This window comes from Lepidochelys kempii, chromosome 20, assembly GCF_965140265.1.
Source record: "Lepidochelys kempii isolate rLepKem1 chromosome 20, rLepKem1.hap2, whole genome shotgun sequence".
Lineage (NCBI taxonomy): Eukaryota > Metazoa > Chordata > Testudines > Cheloniidae > Lepidochelys > Lepidochelys kempii.
The window spans coordinates 21,835,553-21,856,374 of NC_133275.1; the positions used below are offsets into that span (position 1 = coordinate 21,835,553).

Genomic DNA, 20,822 nt, shown 5'->3' on the forward strand with positions numbered 1-20,822 from the left:
TAAATCCTGAAACCTGGGGTTTAATATCCCTTCCAGAACTTTTCTTAGCCCTGATTAGAACAGCTCTGGATATTATTCTTGCTACCCATATAAATGCCCAATCTCTTTTTGAATCTTGCTTAAATTCTTCATGTGTTCACAGTGCCTAGCACAATGGTACTTTGACCCCCGATGGGAGCCTCTAGCTGCTATTGTCAGCTGAATCCTTCCTGTACCGCCAGACATCTCTTAGGGTACAGATAAGGCTCCACCATCCTTCTCTATCCTGAGCTGCTCTGTCTGTCCTCTGTCTTATGTTCCATAAACTTTCCCTCTCTTTGTTGGATCATGGAAGGATTCTTTCAGCTGGCCTCTTTTCCATGTTCCTCCAGCTGCCCAGTTTCACACCTGCCATAGCCGAAGCTCTGGTTTCATTCTTAACACCTAGCCCAGATATTTCCGACTTCTCTTCCGGATAACTTTGGAGCGAAGGAGTTGCTGAACTCTGACAAATCCCAGCATTTGTTATAAATTCGTTCCACTCCATTGGAAACAAATCATGTGCGATTTATTAATTATTTATGAATTTACTGTAATACAAATAAAGAAGGTGACATTGTTACCTTGTCACTTTCCAGAGAATAAATCCATGGTATCTCGGCCACAACTCATTCCTTAAGCAAACATCCCAATGTCTGACTCATCTCACTATCAAAGTCCTTTCCCTGCAGCATAATTCATCCTTTCCCATTATCCACTGAAGAGAGGAGAAGAAAAGGAATATACCCACCACAATAATAAGGCAGACAGGTCCAAGGAAACTCCAGATAAAGCCTCCCTTTATTGTGAGCCAGCAGCTAAAAGGCAAGAAGTAAAAAGAGTAGCAAATTATCCCTGGCATTAAAATGAAGTGAATTCTCTCCTTTTGGTTGTCAGATTTAATATCTGGGTGGGGTGGGAACAAGGTCCTCATTCAGAAGAGCACTTAAGTACATACACTAACTCCTTGCTTAACGTTTTTCTCACCAGACATGACTATATTTTATAATATATTATATACACACACAGTATAAGCTTTCAACAAACAATTTCATACTATACACAGCGATGATGATTGTGAAACTTGGTTGAGGTGGTGAAGTCAGAGGGTGGGATATTTCCCAGGGAAAGCCTTCCTGCTAAATGATGAACTAGCTTTTGGCTGAGCCCTTAAGGGTTCACCCATTTTTGTTAATGTAGCCTCACACTCTACAAGGCAGCACGAATGAAAGGAGGGGAGACAGCATGGCAGAGAGAAACAGAGACGCACACCGTGTGTGTGTGACAGAGAGATGTGCATTGGCCCTTTAAGTAGGCTGACCCCACTCTAAGTACACTGACTTTTTAAAAAGAACAGGAGTACCTGTGGCTCCTTAGAGACTAACCAATTTATCTGAGCATAAGCTTTCGTGGGCTACCGCCCACTTCATCGGATGCATGCAGGGGAAAATACAGTGGGGAGATTTTATATACCCAGAGAACATGAGACAATGTGTGTTACCATACACACTGTAACAAGAGGTTTCAGAGGAGCAGCTGTGTTCGTCGGTATTCGCAAAAAGAAAAGGAGGACTTGTGGCACCTTAGAGACTAACCAATTTATTTGATCAGTTAAGGTGAGCTATTACCAGCAGGAGAGAGAAAAAACAACACACCTTTCGTAGTAATAATCAAGATGGGCCATTTCCAGCAGTTGATAAGAACGTGTGAGGAACAGTAGGGGGAAAAATAAACATGGGAAAAATAGTTTTATTTTATTTTCCCCCCCTCTACTGTTCCTCACACGTTCTTGTCAACTGCTGGAAATGGCCCATCTTGATTATCACTACAAAAGGTGTGTTGTTTTTTCTCTCCCCTCCTGGTAATAGCTCACCTTAATTGATCACTCGCCATACACACTGTAACGAAACACCCATTGTCTCATGTTCTCCTGAGCTGTAGCTCACGAAAGCTCATGCTCTAATAAATTGGTTAGTCTCTAAGGTGCCACAAGTCCTCCTGGTTTTTTTGCGGATACAGACTGACTCGGCTGCTACTCTGAAACCTGGCTTTTGAAGTAGTTCACCAAGTTGAGACAACAGCTGCGGCTCCCAGGAAGCTCCCTCCGTTCTGAGCCTGTCCTGTCCGTCCCTTCCATGGAGATGGGGTAAGCGGGGTGCAGGAGCGGGTGGGGGAGGGGGATACCCTGACATTAGCGCCCCCCAGCCCCCGCCCAGCAAGCAGGAGGCTCCCGGGGGCAGCTCCAAGGCAGAGGGCAGGAGCAGCACATGGCAGTGGGGGGAGGGACAGCTGAACTGTCAGCAATGGATAGCCTGCTAGACGGCTGTCGCACAGGGAATTTAGGGGAGCTGATGGGGAGGGGGGCTGCTGGCCCACCCTGGTTCCAAGCCCCCACCAGCTCACTGCAACAGGCTGCTCTTCCTGCAAGCTGTGGACAAAGCAGGCGGCTGCCAAACGACATTATAAGGGAGCATTGCACAACTTTAAACGAGCATGTGCCCTAATTGATCAGCAACGAAACAATGTTAACCGGGATGATCTTAAGTGAGGAGTTACTGTACTTGAGTGCATTCCTGAACTGGGGCCTGGGAGAGGAAGAATGAAATATGAGGTATCCAGGGCCTCACTGACCCTCCATCTCCCCCTCGAAGAGGAAGGACAGTCCTTGGGGTAGAGCAGCAGATCGGGAGTCAAGGGCCCAAGTTCTATCCCTCACTCTGCCACTGATGGGTCTTGGATGTGTCACTTCCCTTCTGAGCCTCAGTTTGGGTTGCGAGTGGGTATTTTTATTGGGATAATTATTTTTATTGGGGATAATTGCGCTTTCTCAACAACCCTAGGGCCTGCAGACTGGTAGCTAGGCAGGTGAAAGCAAAGTAAGCGAATAATATGTATGCAAATAAGTTTTGTCTCCCCCTGCAAGTCTGGAGGCTCTTTTCTTGGGCACTTGGGGTGAGATGCAGGGTGAATGCTGCCTGCTTCCCTTTATGACAGTCTCATGGATGTAGCTTCAAGAAACTAGTCTCATAAGAGCATAACAATGGCCATACTGGGTCAGACCAAAGGTCCATTTAGCCCAGTATCCGGTCTTCTGACAGTGGCCAGTGCCAGGTGCCCCAGAGGGAATGAAGAGAAAAGGAAATCACCACATGATCCATCCTCTATGGCCCATTCCCAGCTTCTGGCAAACAAAGGCTAGGGACACCATCCCTGCTCATCCTGGCTAATAGCCATCAATGGACCTATCCTCCATGAATTTATCTAGTTCTTTTTTGAACCCTGTTATAGTCTTGGCCTTCACAACATCCTCTGGCAAGGAGTTCCACAGGTTGACTGTGCGTTGTGTGAAACATGTGAAGGAACAGGGATCGTAGAATATATTGTCTCTCTGAAATTCAGCCTATGAGTTGAGTGGGTAATGAGATATCTGTTCTCCCTCTGGGATGAGCTCTGCACGTACTATTTGGAAATTCCGTAGCCTCCAGGATTCACCGCTGCAGAAATAGCCACCACCAGGGCTGGGACTCTGTAGCCGAACGGGTACGTGAATCTCTTCTTGAAGCGGCTGGCGCTGGTGTAATTCACGACCTGCAGGTTCAGGACGGTGAGGAAGAGGTGCAGCCCCTCCAGGAACATCCAGGTGAAACAGGCCAGGAAGAGGTAGTGTAGGAAGCCAGCAATGACAGCACACGCCGCCTGGAGGAGACAGAGAGCTCAGGGACCCTGAACATCTAGCTCTCCAAGATAGGGGAAGCGTTAGTTATTTGATGTGTCCCTTCCAAGCTGGGGAGAAAATGGCATACAAGGCCTGTGAAATATTTAACAAAACCCCTAAGCCATCTAGGACTACACGCTGCATACCGTGGCCATTCAACTTCATCACAGCGCGAGGGGTAGAACTCGGATCCTCCTGGTCCAAGAGCACTGGCTCCTACCTCATGAACTAAAAGAGAATCTCCATTAGTGGTTAACAGTATAGGGCTTATGACACATAGTGAGACAGGCTGCTCTGAGTTCAGTTCCCAATCCTGCCACCGACTTCACGTGTGACCTTGGGTAAGTCAATTCATCTCCCTGTGCCTCAGATCCCCACCTGTAAAATGGGGATAATGGAATTTTGTCCCCCCCCACCCATTCTCTCATCTGCTTAGACCATAAGCTCTTCAGGGTAACGATTGTCTCTTGCTCGATGCACAGTGCCCAGCACAATGGAGCTCTGATTTCGGTTGGCTCTCGTTGGCTACTAGAGCACAAATAAAGGACTAGAATAGTTGAGGCAGTCCTGACCCCATCCAATAGGGGGCAGTGGTGTTTCACACACAGACACCAGATACTCGGTGACCATGTTAATTTGTTTTCTGGCAAGGACTCAGGGCGAGGAGTAAACCGAGGAAACCCACACACTGAAACACACGCACTTTCCTCACCCTCTGAGCCAGCTCATATTCACAGCTGTCTGTATTCCACATGTGGGCCAAGGGCATTTTTTAACCCTGGGAAACCCACATCGGCCCAAATGTGCATCTTCAGCCGTTTGTGGTTGTGAAGTTGATTTCCTACGTTGCTCAGTCCAGGACCCCTCCTGTGGCTGGGGAGCTGAAGCCAAGGGATAATTCAACCCTGGCGCCCGATTCGGATTTTACGGATGCTGGTGTAAATCTGAGGTACCTCCACTGAGGCCGGTGGTGTCAAAGCAGCGTAAGCAAGTTCAGAATCCGGACCACTGAATTTATTCTGGGCATCGTGATACCAGGCATGTGAAGGGTCCCAAGGGCAAAAGCAACCCACCTTGATTATTAGTGCATCACGCAGGTCGTAGCTTGCAATCTGAATGCATTGCATGCATGTTCCTTGTATTCCTCTATCCCTCCCCCCACAATCTCTCTGTGCCATCCTCCCATCCTCCTCTTCAAGGACTCCCTGCAAGCCCCCACATGCCTGGACTCATACCCACCCCACCACTCAGCCCCCCACCCCACCACTGTCATCTCTCCACATACCATTGTCCCTTATTCATCATCCCTTGGTAGGGTCTCTGTGTGGTCCCCCATGTTTCCTCTTCCCCCCACATGCCAGGGGCAGTGTCCCACCGCCTTCCTACTGTCTTCTCTCCACATGCCAGTCCCTTATTTGCTGCCCCCCATCCTCCCCGGTAGGTCTCTGTGTGCCCCCCCTTGCTTCCTCTTCCCCCCCCATGTCAAGGGCTCCATATGTGCCCCATTCCCCCTCATTCTTTCATTACAGGAACACTTAGGGGCCCCAAACAAGTTCAAGGATCCGTCGTGCTCTGCGCTGTACAAACGCGCAGGAAGAGTGAGTCTCCACTGCAGCTGGGAGCACGCATCCCCGGGCAGCAGCCCAGGCTAGCTGCTCAAGTACAATCCGCCCGACCCTCTGGATACTTACGCGGGCAGCTGGCCCACGCTGCCGAGGCTCTACAGCGAGTTTGAATGCATTCGCTCAAGCGGAGCCAGCATGTGTCTGTCTGTCTGTCCACTCTGGGAGGCACCCCTCACCCCTGCCCCAGCTGCAGTAGAGACCTACCTTTGAAGATGGTCCCTGCCCTGAAGAACTTACGATCTCATAGATAATGGGGGGGGGGTGGATTTTGGCCGATTTCTCTACCTCATTGGTGACTCTGTCCACCGCGATGAGGAAGAGCAGGTCGGCCAGGAAGAGGCAGAGGCAGAGCTGCAGATGGAGGGAGGTGCCGACGTTGCGGATGGAGCGGCTCAGGAGGAAGGGGAGGATGGCGAGGAGGAGGCACAGCAGAGAGAGGGCCAGTCCCACGTAGGTGACGAGGGTCAGTGGGTCACTCTCTTGCAAAAGGAAAAATTAAAAGGAAGAGTAAAATTTGCAAATCATGCTGGAGAAACGGGGGCTTTGAAATAACCGGATAATTTCCCAGGGCAATCAGACCTCTAGCTCTGTTGTTGGAGAACATGGAGGACCCATCTGCTCCCTGCCCCTTTCACCGGGAACTCAGAAGAGCAACACATGTGTTGAGTTTGCAGCCCCCAGATGATCTCTGGATCTCGTAATGACTGTAAACAAAGTGGACCAAATACCAGGCTGACTCGCTCCCCATGCCAGCTCTCTGACATCTAACATGCTGGCCAAGTGCACCTGATCATGCCTTTCCTCGTGGCTGGCTCCGGACAGTGTAACTATTTACAGCCAGAGGCATTACTCCTTTTGCGTAAGTGGCAGACGCCTGCATTTAGGGTGTCAAATGTCCGGTTTGTCCTTGCAAACAGCCGCAGCATCTGTGCTAATGCAACCCGTGGACCATGAGCTTAAGTGGATGGTTGAAATACCTTGATAGCATGTGAAGCCATCAGGATCGCAAAGCTGGACAGGTGATTACAGTTGCAGGTGGTGTGAGGGCTGTTCGCGAGGAGAAGTCTTCAGCCTTCAGTAGACCAGGTGCCAGTGGGGTTCCAGAAAACACAGACAGTCTTCCCTTCCATTTCCTTTCTCTGGAAACGGAAATTGCAGCACCAGCGTCAGCCTCATCCTTTAAAGAGCCGAGGGCTAGTTTATCCCAAGCTAAACCAAAGAGGAGCCAGAGCTTGGCAGACAGAGCACTGGGTTAGGACTCAGGGAACTGGGGTTGTATTTCTAACTCTGCCATTGACCTGATGTGCAATCTCTTGAGAAGTCTCCGTGCCTCTGTTTCCCCTCCTACCCTTTGTCTTCTTTGGGACGGGGCCCATGTGTTTGTGCAGTGCCTGGTACAATGGGGACCCTGCTTTCACTGAGCCTTCACATGCCACTATAATAATGGCTATGGGTTTCACACCACTATAAGTCCATTGATCTGGATTGGGGTAAACGAGAGCAGAGTCAGGCATCCAAGCTGATGCCCCACTGGTACAAGATAGAGATTTAGAAGTTCACCTGGGAATTTCCATGCTTTTTGTAGGCTTTAGGGTGGGTATTGGGGGACCCTTAGCATTCGCCCATTTTCAATGTTAAGTTGAATTGCCTCCTCATTTAAACTTGATGTGGTGGAGAAGGAAGAGCCAGTGGAAAGATTCAAGTTGTAGGGGATCTGTGGTACTGATGGGCAAGGAAGATCATTTTAGCAGGACTGAAGGGGGGAATTATGGGTACTGCGGGGCCCAGAGAGGAGGCTGCAGTAGAAAGGTGGAAGGTGACCAGAACCATGGCAAGGGAAGAGAGGAAAAGCCAGTTTTGCGGGGAAGAAACAGCATCAAGATTTGGACTCATCTTGGGGGCAGGGGAGGAGGCAGAAGGAGTGGAAGATGACCCTCATTAGTGAGCCCAACTGGAAGAGGACAGCAGTGTTGACAACAGAAGCAAAGAGAGAAGACAGTGGGGAAAAGGCCCTGGCTAAGAGGGGGCCCTCTTCTATATCAAGCAGGAACATGATTGGCAATCACCTGTTTATGCTTCAGGGTGAAGTTGAAAGGTTTGGAGAGGGGTCCAGGTTTCCCAGTGATCCCACTCACTACCTTGGAATTCAGCGTGATGGTATCCTGCTTGTCATCACCTATCAGGTTTTGCTGGTTGATAAAGTTATTGTTCAGGATGGACTCGAGAATGGCGTACGATATGAAGGCAACGGCTCCGGAGCCTGCAGGAGCAAAGATGCAAGAGGCCAGAACAGCCTGTGTCCTGTGTCACACCACAACGAGCTGGAAGAGCTCTTGGCGGGTGGCACAGCCGAACCAGAGATGAGAAGGACACAGGTACAGAGAGATGGAACGGCTTCCCCACATTCATGCAGAGCGTCAGTGGCCAAACTGGAACTAGACCCCAGGACTCCTTACGCCCTGCACTGGCCAATGAATAACACTTCCTCCTAGGGGGCTGTCAAGGTTCCTTCCCCACTCTGAACTCTAGGGTACAGATGTGGGGACCTGCATGAAAAACCTCCTAAGCTGATCTTTACCAGCTTAGGTCAAAACTTCCCCAAGGTACAAAATATTCCACCCGTTGTCCTTGGACTGGCCGCTACCACCACCGAACTAATACTGGTTACTGGGGAAGAGCTGTTTGGATGCGTCCTTCCCCCCAAAATACTTCCCAAAATCTTGCACCCCACTTCCTGGACAAGGTTTGGTAAAAAGCCTCACCAATTTGCCTAGGTGACTACAGCCCCAGACCCTTGGATCTTAAGAACAATGAACAATCCTCCCAACACTTGCACCCCCCCTTTCCTGGGAAATGTTGGATAAAAAGCCTCACCAATTTGCATAGGTGACCACAGTCCCAAACCCTTGGATCTGAGAACAATGAAAAAGCATTCAGTTTTTTACAAGAAGACTTTTAATAAAAAATAGAAGTAAATAGAAATAAAGAAATCCCCCCTGTAAAATCAGGATGGTAGATACCTTACAGGGTAATTAGATTCAAAAACATAGAGAACCCCTCTAGGCAAAACCTTAAGTTACAAAAAAGATACATAGACAGAATTAGTTATTCTATTCAGCACAATTCTTTTCTCAGCCATTTAAAGAAATCATAATCTAACACATACCTAGCTAGATTACTTACTAAAAGTTCTAAGACTCCATTCCTGGTCTATCCGCGGTAAAAACCAGCATATAGACAGACACAGACCCTTTGTTTCTCTCCCTCCTCCCAGCTTTTGAAAGTATCTTGTCTCCTCATTGGTCATTTTGGTCAGGTGCCAGCGAGGTTACCTTTAGCTTCTTAACCCTTTACAGGTGAGAGGAGCTTTCCCCTGGCCAGGAGGGATTTCAAAGGGGTTTACCCTTCCCTTTATATTTATGACAGGGGCCATCAGCCAACCAGGACTCAGGTGAGCATGTTGCACTCCAGATCTGCTACCACTAGTCTGGGAAAATCCACCCCCATCCTGGTCTGTCCAAACTCTCCAGCCCTGACATGCCCTCTGAACCAGGAAAGCCACAAGGGCAGAGCTTAATTTGTGCCAGGGCTGAGCCCCTGAACCTCTGGGCTTGGCAGTTCAGAGCCCCGGCACCTCCCGGCTTGCTGTGTCAGTTATGAAAGTAAAAACTGTGCTTGAGTCCTGGCACCTCATTACTTGAGTCCCGACCCCACTTTCGTTACAAATGAAGCACTGCACGGAGGGTCGGTGTAAAGCAGCCCAGGACCCCCTGGGGAGTCTGTCAGGGCTGCTTTCAGGTTTCTCTGCAGCACTGGAAGATCTGGTCTCACAGCCGGCTCTGTGGAATGCGTTGGAGTGGTTTGACTCCTTCCGTTGCCCACCCAGACAACGCCCGGATGGTACCTGATTCGCTGGTGCCAACCACGGTCGTGCAGTCAATGCTCATCGAGTCGCTTTGAGCATTTGGTTCGATCATCTTCCCTGCCCGTAACCCGCAGGGCTGCAATGGCTGGGGGCAGAAGGAGAAGTTCTTCACTGCGCTGCTTTGAAAGCTACCCTCCATTTAGCACATGGCCTGATTCTCCTCCCACTCCTGGGGCGGAAGGGAGCAACGCTGCTGTAAAACCAGCAGGGCCGAGAGAAGAATCAGGACCCCGGATTGTCTTTATGTCCTTTGTGCCTTGCCCCTAGCACAATGGGGCCCTGGTCCATCATGATTGCAGCTCACAATCCTGCTACTAGCCGTGATCAGAGCCTCGTTGTGCTGGGCACCATAGGCAAATGCAGTAAGAGACCACTCCTGCCCCAAACAGCAGGAAGGGTTTGTGTCCTCATTTCACAGACAGGGAAACATAAGCACCAAGCGATTTGCCAAGGTCACTCAAAGAGCCTTTGACATAGGCAGGAATGGCACCCGACTCTCTTATGCTTCAGCCCAGCACCTTAGCCCCGAGGCCAAGCTTCAGCGCCGAGAGCAGCTAGGGTGGTGCTCAGAGCTGTGTGGAGGTTTTTCCTTTTTCTTACTCATCATCTTGGTTGTGATAGTCTGCGGCTTGTTCTCGGGACTTTTCTGAGCAGCTTCCAAGGCGGCCAATTCTACGCGTTGCAGAAAGGCAGTGGCTGCCCATGTGACCTCTTCTTTGCTCCCAGTAGACTGCTGGGCAGTGGCATTGAAAAGCGAATCAAGAGAAGTGAAGACTTTCTGGGGTTTAAAAAGAAGATTCCCAGGGTAAAGCAGGGGCTGTCAAACAGTGGCCCACTGGTTAACAGAGAGATGGTCCCATGGATCCACCACTGATCCTCCCCATTCACCATCACAGAACATCCCAGGGCAGCTACAACTGCTTACATGGATGGGTGATTTTAGGCAGGCTTTTAGGGTCCCCTCCCCCTCCATGTGCTTCTTATAGTCTGGCCCTCCGCTCCACATGGTTCCCATGCTGCCCAGGTCCCAGCTCCCATCAAGATAGTGCCTCATTCCCTTTGCCCCAAGACATTCATCACCCACTCTTGGCTGGCAGCTGAAATTCCACTCACTGTTGGCTCCAGTCTATTCTTCTTGAGTAGAAGCAACTAAGCCTTGTTTTCAGAGGCTTTTAAAGACTCCCCCCAGGTTCATCTTTGGAAGGAAGTATCTGGAGACTGGTTGGGGACAAAGAGGAGGGACTTTGCCTTGGAGGGCAGGGACTGGCAAATACAGGTGCATAGCCTCTGACCTTCAGCAATACTGACTGGTTTCCATGGCCACATGCAGATTCCAGGCTCTTTGTGGTCTGATTCAGGATGGTGCAAAATCTGTTGCTTTTCTGGTTTCCCTGTAGGGGAATCATGGAAAAAGGAGTTTATGCTGTAACATATCTACTGGGGGGTGGAAGATGGGTGTCCATGTCCACCCACCTGTTCTGTCCCTCTTAATCCACTGTATCTTTCTATCCATCCTCTGTCTAGCTCTTTCTCCATCCACCCATCTTCTCCGCCCCCACCCTTCTCTAGGTACCAGCTCCAGTCCATCCATCCTCCCTCTCTATCTCTCCAGACTATCCAACCCAGAAGCAGCACACACACTGTCTGAGTGCACTACACAAACTCCACACACACACCCCTCACATCCATACTCTCCCTTTTCCCCTCCTGCCCTGCCCACGAAGATGCCTCAATTTGGACTCACTCGACACATACGTGCTGGGTGGTGTTGCCGCACCGGCTTTTGAAATCGTCTCCTTGCAGAATCCCGGGCTGGCAGATAAAGAGATTTTCTAGGGAAGGACGGAGGGAGCCAACATTGGAGCCTCTCTTATAAGCATCAAATCTCTTTATAATGCGATCAAAGCACCATTACACTTCTGGGCACAGAAATGAAACCCGGCAAAGTCCAGTCGACAGCAGAGCTGATGCTAAAGCTAAAGGGATTGGTTTATGGGGCCCAAGAAGGAGGCACCACTCCAGATGCAACTTTCCCCATAACAACAATATGAAGAATTTGCATGGGTGCAGTTGGCTCCTGTATACTACTGCCTACAAAACATACAAGGGCCTAGCTACACACACACACACAGGTTTGTGGGCAGCTTCTGAACCACGGACCAGAGAGAGCCCCATTAGAGGACTCACAGACCACTGTTAGCCTTTGGGGCCATCAGGGCCTGATTATATTACATGAATTTCCCAAGTCAGCTTGTAGTGACTGGTACCTGTGCAGTTCAAGGTGTGGGGGTCACCAGGTTTCCAAGAGATCCCACTGGAGGAAGAATAACCTAGAGGACACTGGCAGGCGAAACTCCCTGGGGTATTGATGCAGATGCTGTGAGGGCCACAGACTGATGGGACCTGAGAACATTCATCAATATCTAAACAGAAGAATATGGAATCAATTATTCATCACAGTGGCAGTTACAGGCTCAAACCAAGATCAGGTCCCCATTGTGCAGGGCACTGCACAGACAAGGATGCACAGGGGATGTCTACATTGCACACTAAGCCCGGTCTCTGACTCAGGTTTTAGCCCAAGCTCCCCATGCAATCACACCCAAATTAATCGGACTCGGGGCAGCAAGCACTCAGGACCCAAGTCCTAGCATCTGGGTACTAGAGGGGTGGGTCAGAGTCTGAGACATGCTTCAACTCAGGTCCAAGTTCTGTCATTTTGCAGCGTGGATGCACCTCAAACCACAGACTGAAGTCAGAAGGTCTGTGCAGTGCAGTATGGATGCGTTAGTGCGGCTGCAAGACCTGGGTCCAGCAACTGTAAACCCCGGTTAACAATGCAGTGTGGACACACAAGCACTGGCTGAGAAACACTGAGTCCACAAGCTTGGGTCCCACAGACGGTGGAGAGATACCCAGAGAGACAGTCCCTGCCCCAGAGAGCTTTGAATCTAAACAGACGTGACAGTCAAAGGAAATACGGTGATCCCCGCTGTGCAGATGAGGAGCTCAGGCAGATCGCTCAGATGACACTGAGGACCCAGCATAGGAAATACCTTGTGGAGGAGCCCAGAGGGCCATCTGGTCCAGCGACTACCATCAAGGCATTCACAGCAATTGTTACCTGTGCACTTCAGGCTGGGGAAACCAACTGTCCCAGTGACAGTATCATAGCCCTTCAAGCATTTGCAGATGAAATTCCCATTGGTGTTGTTGCAGATAGCGTTAGTGTCACAGGGCGAGGGCACTGGATGGCATTAACGTCTACACGGGAAAACATGGAACCTATCCTAGTGTGTGTAGTCGCCGTGGGGAAGCGTGGATATGCAATGTTATGTTTGCTATGGTACAGTAATTACAGTTACACTCTTTGATAGTCCTTTGACTCTGCCATGGAGAGACCTTCGAGTAAATGACAATAAAGGCCTTGTTATCTTTCTAAACTATATGCTCTAATTCAATCAGGTTTTTGAGCTTAAGGTAGGAGTGGCTGGGTGGAATTCTCTAGCCTGTGATATACAGGAGGTCAGATTATATATTATCACAATAGCCCCTTTATATGAATCCACAGAACAAGTGTGTTAACACTCCAGGAGTTCTTGCGAGTCCCTCAGATGAAATCCACTGCCAATACAATACCAATAGAAATATTGCTCATCACACCAGAAAGTCCATTTCAGTTTTCACGCTGGTCTTTTGAAGGTGCTGTGCAAAGGAACAAACATCTTCAAAAGATGAGCATGGCAACTTATATTCATAACTCTGCTAGTCACTAAAAATCATGGTCTCAGGACAGCTCTACAATACAGACCGATATTGTTAAAATATGTTGCTCAGGAGTGTGAAGAATCCACATTCCTGAGTGATGGAGTTATACCAACCTAACCCGCCTTGGGTAGACAGGCTACATTCAAGGCCAGATTCACCCATAGGCTAATAAAGCTATAGCTTAGGCCCTCCTATTTTTGGCCCTACCGTAGGCCCTCCATTCCACATTGAAGTAACAGCCGAGAGACAGTAGCGGGGCGAACAGAATTTTTTTGTCTCATTAGATATTGTTATGTACAAATTAATCCATCACGACTGTGAATTCAATTTATGGGGTTGTGATTTTGTCTTTGGGGGCTAAATTAGTGTTTGTGGGTGTGACGGGTTGGATCACAGCTGGCAACCCCAAGGGGGTTTCTGATGTGCCAAAACTACTTCTGCCCTTGCTTTCCCTGCTGTCCCACCTTGGGACTTCAGTGCCCTTCCTGGTTTGAGCCAGACCCGCTAGCCTGCTGAAAACCCAGACCCAGGTCTGAACCATGTCCCCTAACAGCTGTAGGCTTAACTAAAAGCAGCTTAGGAAGTGTTCCTGTCTTTAACACTCAGATGCCTAACTCCCAATGGGGTCCAAGCCACAAATAAATCTATTTTACCCTGTATAAAGCTTACACAGGATAAACCCATAAATTGTTCGTCCTCTATAACACTGATAGAGAGATAGGCACAGCTGTTTGCCCCCACCCCAGGTATTAATACATACTCTGGGTTAATTAATAAGTAAAAAGTGATATTAAATACAGAAAGTAGGATTTAAGTGGTTCTAAGTAATGGCAGACAGAACAAAGTGAATTACCAAGCAAAATAAAATAGAACATGCAAGTCTATGTCTAATACAGTAAAAAAACTGAATACAGATAAAAACCGCACTCTCAGAGGAATTCCAGTAAGCTTCCTTTTACAGACTAGTCTTCTTCTAGTCTGGTCCAGCAATCACTCACACCCCGTGTAGTTACTGTCCTTTGTTCCAGTTTCTTTCATAGAATATCAGGGTTGGAAGGGACCTCAGGAGGTCATCTAGTCCAACCCACTGCTCAAAGCAGGACCGATCCCCAATTAAATCATCCCAGCCAGGGCTTTGTCAAGCCTGACCTTAAAAATATCTAAGGAAGGAGATTCCACCACCTCCCTAGGTAACGCATTCCAGTGTTTCACCACCCTTATAGTGAAAAAGTTTTTCCTAATATCCAACCTAAATCTCCCCCACTGCAACTTGAGACCATTACTCCTTGTTCTGTCATCTGCTACCACTGAGAACAGTCTAGAGCCATCCCCTTTGGAACCCTCTTTCAGGTAGTTGAAAGCAGCTATCAAATCCCCCCTCATTCTTCTCTTCCATAGACTAAACATCCCCAGTTCCCTCAGCCTCTCCTCATAATTCATGTGTTCCAGTCCCCTAATCATTTTTTTTGCCCTCCGCTGGACTCTTTCCAATTTTTCCCACATCCTTCTTGTAGTGTGGGGCCCAAAACTGGACAAGTACTCCAGATGAGGCCTCACCAGTGTCGAATAGAGGGGAATGATCACGTCCCTCGATCTGCTAGCAATGCCCCTACTTCTACATCCCAAAATGCCACTGGCCTTCTTGGCAACAAGGGCACACTGTTGACTCATATCCAGCTTCTCGTCCACTGTAACCCCTAGGTCCTTTTCTGCAGAACTGCTGCCGAGCCATTCGGTCCCTAGTCTGTAGCGGTGCATGGGATTCTTCCATCCTAAGTGCAGGACTCTGCACTGGTCCTTGTTGAACCTCATCAGATTTCTTTTGGCCCAATCCTCCAATTTGTCTAGGTCCCTCTGTATCCTATCCCTGCCCTCCAGCGTATCTACCACTCCTCCCAGTTTAGTAAAAAGAAAAGGAGTACTTGTGGCACCTTAGAGACTAACCAATTTATTTGAGCATGAGCTTTCGTGAGCTACAGCTCACTTCATCGGATGCATGCCGTGTCATCTGCAAACTTGCTGAGCATGCAATCCACACTGTCCTCCAGATCATTTATGAAGCTATTGAACAAAACCGGCCCCAGGACCGACCCTTGGGGCACTCCACTTGATACCGGCTGCCAACTAGACATGGAGCCATTGATCACTACCTGTTGAGCCCGACAATCTAGCCAGCTTTCTATCCACCTTATAGTCCATTCATCCAGCCCATACTTCTTTAACTTGCTGGCAAGAATACTGTGGGAGACAGCATCAAAAGCTTTGCTAAAATCAAGGAACAACACGTCCACTGCTTTCATCCACAGAACCAGTTATCTCGTCATACAAGGCAATTAGATTACTCAGGCATGACTTGCCCTTGGTGAATCCATGCTGACTGTTCCTGATCACTTTCCTTTCCTCTAAGAATTGATTCCTTGAGGACCTGCTCCATGATTTTTCCAGGGACTGAGGTGAAGCTGACTGGCCTGTAGTTCCCAGGATCCTCCTTCTTCCCTTTTTTAAAGATGGGCACTACATTAGCCTTCTTCCAGTCGTCCGGGACTTCCCCCAATCGCCATGAGTTTTCAAAGATAATGGCCAATGGCTCTGCAATCACATCCGCCAACTCCTTTAGCACTCTTGGATGCAACGCATCCGACCCCATGGACTTGCGCATGTCCAGCTTATCTAAATAGTCCCAAACCACTTCTTTCTCCACAGAGGGCTGGTCACCTCCTCCCCATGCTGTGCAGTTATCCTTGGGGGTGGAGAGGCTCTCTTTAGCCAGCTGAAGACAAAATGGAGGGATCTCCCCAGGCTCTCTTGTGGGAGGAGACCCCCTCCTCTCTCCTATGCAAAGTCCAGCTCCAAGATGGAGTTTTGGGATCACATGGGCAAGTCACATGTCCATGCATGATTCAGTTTTTAAAGGCAGCAGCCATTGTCCACATGCAACCTTGAACGTCCTCAGGGAGACTTCTTATGTGGATTGGAGCCTTCCAAGATCCATTGTGCGTTAAGTGCTTCTTGATTGGGCACTTAACTTGCAAATTCCTATCTAAAGAAGCTGACCAAATACATTACTAAGGCTACTTAAAAAAAAAAATCAAGCAAGTACACAGCCAATATTCATAACTTTGAATACAAAAAACAATACATGCATACAAATAGGATGAATAGATTCAGTAGATCATAACCTTTACAGAGATACGTTACATGGCATATGTAGCATAAAACATATTCCAGTTATGTCATATATACATTCATAAGCATATTTCCATAAATGCTTACGGGATGCACCGTCACAGCGGGCCCGGGGAATACTGACCTTTGTACCCAGTAGGCCTACACTGGACAATAGAAACCATGTCGAAGAAAGGAGGATGGCAGAAATGGAAGGAGACCAAAGAAAGATGGCAGAGGCAAGATGTAGTGCTGGAAGGAACTTCTCTCCTAATGTTCTTTCCTCCTACTCAGTCTGGTGGTGAGAAAGTCCAGGAGAATACCAGCCTAAGTGAATGGGCTGCACCTCCTGTGTCTTCCCTAGCTGCAGTCTCACCCCCACTCTGAAGACTTTTCTAGTGACAGTAATACAAAAATATCCTTCTCCAACGATCCAGGCGAATGGGACAGGACATCAAGATCTCATTGCATACTGGACTGAGAAGGGCCCACAGAAATGCCGGGATCTAGATGCTAACTTTTCATTGACGAAGCGAGAACACACCAATCAGAATCGTTATCTGACCAAATCAATGTTTGAATAGGTGAAGCCTAACAAACTGATTGGCAAGTGAGAATGGCTCATGTATTCACTTTCTAAGAAGAAAGTGAACTTGTTTTTATTGCTGCCTGTTTTCTGATACCAAAAAGTGGGGAATATTCTGCAAAAGCTTCAATGATGGGAAGAATACTCTATACCAGTGGTTCCCAAACTTGTTCCACCGCTTGTGCGGGGAAAGCCCCTGGCGGTCCGGGCCGGTTTGTCTACCTGCCGTGTCTGCAGGTTCGGCCGATCGCGGCTCCCAGTGACCGTGGTTCACTACTCCAGGCCAATGGGAGCTGCTGGAAGTGGCGTGGGCCGAGGGACGTACTGGGCTTTCCCTGCACAAGTGGCAGGACTAGTCTGGGTACCACTGTTCTATATATTACCAATCATGCAATGAGGATATAGATATTCAGGCCTGTCTGTAAAGGCCTAGACTCTAAGAATCTAGGTGTATTCTTATCACTTGGCTCGTTATAGAGGTACAAAAGAAAGAATCAAAATCACTGTCTGCCGGTGTAAGGGCCTTCTCTTACTGTGACAGCCTGAGGCCCTGTTCTTAGGCTAAGGCCTTTGGCTAAGCAGCAGAGGCAGCCATAAGCTAGGAAGCGACCGGTCACATCCTCACATTCCAAACTAGTCACACTGAAATAAGGTGCTATTGGGCTGTTAGGCACTATCAGGACAGGATTGTATTCCTATCACCTCCAGAGAAAGGGAAGTGCCTAGAAAATGACAGGTTTCAGGGTAACAGCCGTGTTAGTCTGTATTCGCAAAAAGAAAAAGGAGTACTTGTGGCACCTTAGAGACTAACCAATTTATTTGAGCATGAGCTTTCGTGAGCTACAGCTCACTTCATCACTTCCGATGAAGTGAGCTGTAGCTCACGAAAGCTCATGCTCAAATAAATTGGTTAGTCTCTAAGGTGCCACAAGTACTCCTTTTTCTTTTTGCCTAGAAAATGTAAAAGGAAACTTAGTTTGATAGCATCCTGTCTGGCAAGAACTCACTTATCAATAGCTGGGATGTGAAATCCTCACTTCTGTATTGTCTTGTCATTATAGTTCCCACTTTACTATTGTTTGTCTGTCTGGATAATCTCTGTCTGGTTCTGTGATTGTTTCTGTCTGCTGTATAATTAACTTTGCTGGGTGTAAACTAATTAAGGTGGTGGGATATAATTGGTTACATAATCATGTTACAATATGTTAGGATTGGTTAGTTAAATTTCAGGAAAATGATTGGTTAAGGTATAGCTAAGCAGAACTCAAGTTTTACTATATAATCTGTAGTCAATGAGGAAGTGAGTGGGTGTGTGAGTGGGGGAGATGGGAACAGGGAATGGGAGTAAGGAAGTTGGAATCATGTTTGGCTAAGGGTAGGAATGGGAACAGGGACACAGGTGTAAGGCTCTGTGGTGTCAGAGCTGGGAAGGAGGATACTAAGGAAGGAAACTGGAATCATGCTTGCTGGAAGTTCACCCCAATAAACATCGAATTGTTTGCACCTTTGGACTTCGGGTATTGTTGCTCTGTTCATGCGAGAAGGACCAGGGAAGTAAGTGGGTGAAGGAATAAGCCCCCTAACAAGTCTCATACATTGTTAGGTAGCAGCTGCCATGCCTGAAAGTAAGTTAGTGGCAGAATTGATACCCAAATGGAAAACCAGTTTTTGAAGCTCATGCTTATTGGAAGAACGTTCTTAGATGCATAGTTGAAACCATAGTTTTTCTTGCTGAGCGTGGTCTGTCATTCTGTGGCTCAGATGAGACTGTTGGATCAAAACATAATGGCAATTACCTTGGTGTTCTAGAGATAATCGTTAAGTTTGATTCTCTCTTAGCTCAGCACATCAATGAACACGCAAATCATGGAAAAGGCCATACTTCATATCTATCAAAGACTATTGGTGATGAATTCATTGCACTGCTAGCAAAGAAGACGCTATCAGTCATTGTAGAAGAGATCAAAGATGTGGGATACTTTTCAGTGTCTGACTCAACACTGGATGTGTCACAGGTAGATCAGCTGACTGTCATCTTGTGTTATGTGCTATCCAGTGGACCAGTTGAGCATTTCATGACCTTCATAAACATCACCAGCCACACGGGAGAAACTTGCCTCGTACCGACTCAATTTCCTCACCGAAAATGGGATTGACAGCAGCCTTTGTCCTGGCCAAAGCAAGTAATATGAGCTGCAAATATTCAGGGACACAGGCAAAGATAAGAGAGCCCGATGCTCTGGTTGATTACATACCATGTGCTGCCCACTCACTCGACTTTGTTGGCCAGTCTGCCGTGGATTGTTGTGTTGCAGCAGTTTCTTTTCCTGGATTTGTCCAAGAATTGTACAATTTTTTCTAGGCATCAACCAGTCGTTGGATGATTCTTAGAGATTCACTACAAAAGGGATGTTCAGTGCTCAAATCACTCTCAGGGACAGGGCACAGTGCCAACGGTGAAGCTGTGAATGCAGCTGTTCTGGGATACCACAACATCATTGAAGCGTTAGAGAGCATCAAGGATGATGAATCTCAAAAATCAGCAACGAGGAAAGATGTGAAGATCCCCAGTGATGCAATGCTTACTTTGGAAACTGGTATTTGTGGGAGGTCTGGAATGATATACTTCAGCCATTCAGCAAGTGCAGTCTAAGCTTACAAAGTGCTCAGATTGATCTTTCCACTGCTGTAAACCTAATGAGGAGTCTTGGAAGTGTTCTTCAACAAATGCGGGATAGTTTTGATGACTATGAAATTCAGAAAAAAAAGAAAAGGAGTACTTGTGGCACCTTAGCGACTACTCCTTTTCTTTTTTTGTGAATACAGACTAACACGGCTGTTACTCTGAAACATGAAATTCAGGGGGCTGCAAGGACTGCTAACCATGACTGTAAGTCAGCCAAACACCGCAAAAGACAGAAGACATATGATGACGCAACTGCCCACTCATTCAGTGACAAGGAGGCCTTCACAGTTAATACCTTCATCATAATCATCGACAAACTGAAGAGTTCATTAGAACATCAGATCGAGGCTTCTGAACTCTGTGTATAAGCTAATCCATAGGTTTATCCGGTACATCACCCTCCTTCACCAGCAGGTTATGAAGTTCCCCTATTAAACCATTTATAAACTGGCTTTTCACAAAGGATTCTCTCATGGCTTGCCACTGGGCATACGTTCCTATCTGCGTTGCCAGTTCCAAATTGAGCATAGCAAGTTCTGCTGCACTCAAGCCATCTCCCAGCCAGGTGGTGCAGGGAAAGAACTCTCAAATAGTCTCCGCAAGGCACTCAAATAACTATGCAGGAGATCCCCTTCCTGCCACCTTACGGCTTGCCATTCCTCCCGGTATTTCAAAAGGGCTAATTCCCCACCACAGCAGTCGTATAACTGTTTGCATAACTGTCTACAGAACCCACGATCCACACTGGGAAGCTGCTGCCAAAATGCAAAGGAGAAAACACTGCAGCACAGTGCCTAGCTTTCTCATCAGTCTGCTCTTTCGTGGAGAGCAACAGCAGGAAGTCTGCCAAGGGCTCTCAGATTCCACGCTCATCTGCAGGAGCAGCATGTCTTCTCAGGCAAAAGTGCTTTTGCCATCTTAAAGAGTCATCCCCTGGTTAATTGGAGATTCACTAACTGGGGAGCTGTAAACAGGAAATTTACAAATCAGCGGAAAGACAGTTCGGCGCTCATATCCTGCCTCCCCACAAGACCCAGCAAGGGTATTTCCAGCATAAAACCGATGGAGTATAAAAAGGGGGACAAAAATGCCTGTACCCACCTACCCTGTCTACCTGATCTCTGTCTGCTTATAACATCAATGAATCCTTGAAAAACACTGAACTAAGGGAAGTGGTCCCAGAATGAAAGGAAATCCAGCCTGGGAACTGAGAACTTCCTGCAGCCTCTGGGTGTAGTGAGAAGGATGTTGGCTTCAAATCTTATTTAGCTTGGTAACGTTTAGGAATTAGCTTGAGGTTTTATCTTTTCATTTCTTTTGTAACCAATTCTGAC

General features: G+C 47.9%; 1 pseudogene; it reads right to left on the reverse strand.

Moving 5' to 3' along the window:
• LOC140901071 (adhesion G protein-coupled receptor E3-like) overlaps positions 1–20,822 on the reverse strand; it is a 37,791-nt pseudogene that overhangs the window by 6,127 nt on the left and 10,842 nt on the right.